This window comes from Orycteropus afer, unplaced genomic scaffold, assembly GCF_000298275.1.
Source record: "Orycteropus afer afer isolate SDZICR_OR568_19922 unplaced genomic scaffold, OryAfe1.0 scaffold00049, whole genome shotgun sequence".
Classification (NCBI taxonomy): domain Eukaryota; kingdom Metazoa; phylum Chordata; class Mammalia; order Tubulidentata; family Orycteropodidae; genus Orycteropus; species Orycteropus afer.
Window position 1 is genome coordinate 13712509 of NW_006921636.1, and position 488 is coordinate 13712996.

The following is a 488-nucleotide window of genomic DNA, read 5'->3' on the forward strand; positions in this document are numbered from 1 at the left end:
TATTCCAAAACACAGAAAAGGATGGAATCCTCCCTAATTCATTTTATAAAGCAAGCATAACCTTGACACCAAAATCAGGCAAAGACATCACTCAAAAGTAAAACTACAGACCAATATCCCTCCTGAATATAGATGCAAAAATCTTCAACAAAATCCTAGCCAACAGACTACAACAACGTATCAAGAAAATAATTCATTATAACCAAGTGGGGTTCATATCAGGTAGGCAAAGATGGTTCAACATTAGAAAAACAATCAACATCATCTACCATATAAATAAAACAAAACAACCACATGATCATATTAATTGATGGAGAAAAGACATTTGATAAAATCCAACACCTATTCCAGATGAAAACTCTCAGCAAAATAGGAATAGAAGGGGCATTCCTCAACATAATAAAGGCATCTATGCAAAACCAACAGACAACATTATTCTCAAAGGAGAGAGACTGAAACTATTCCCCTTAGGAACAAGAACCATACAG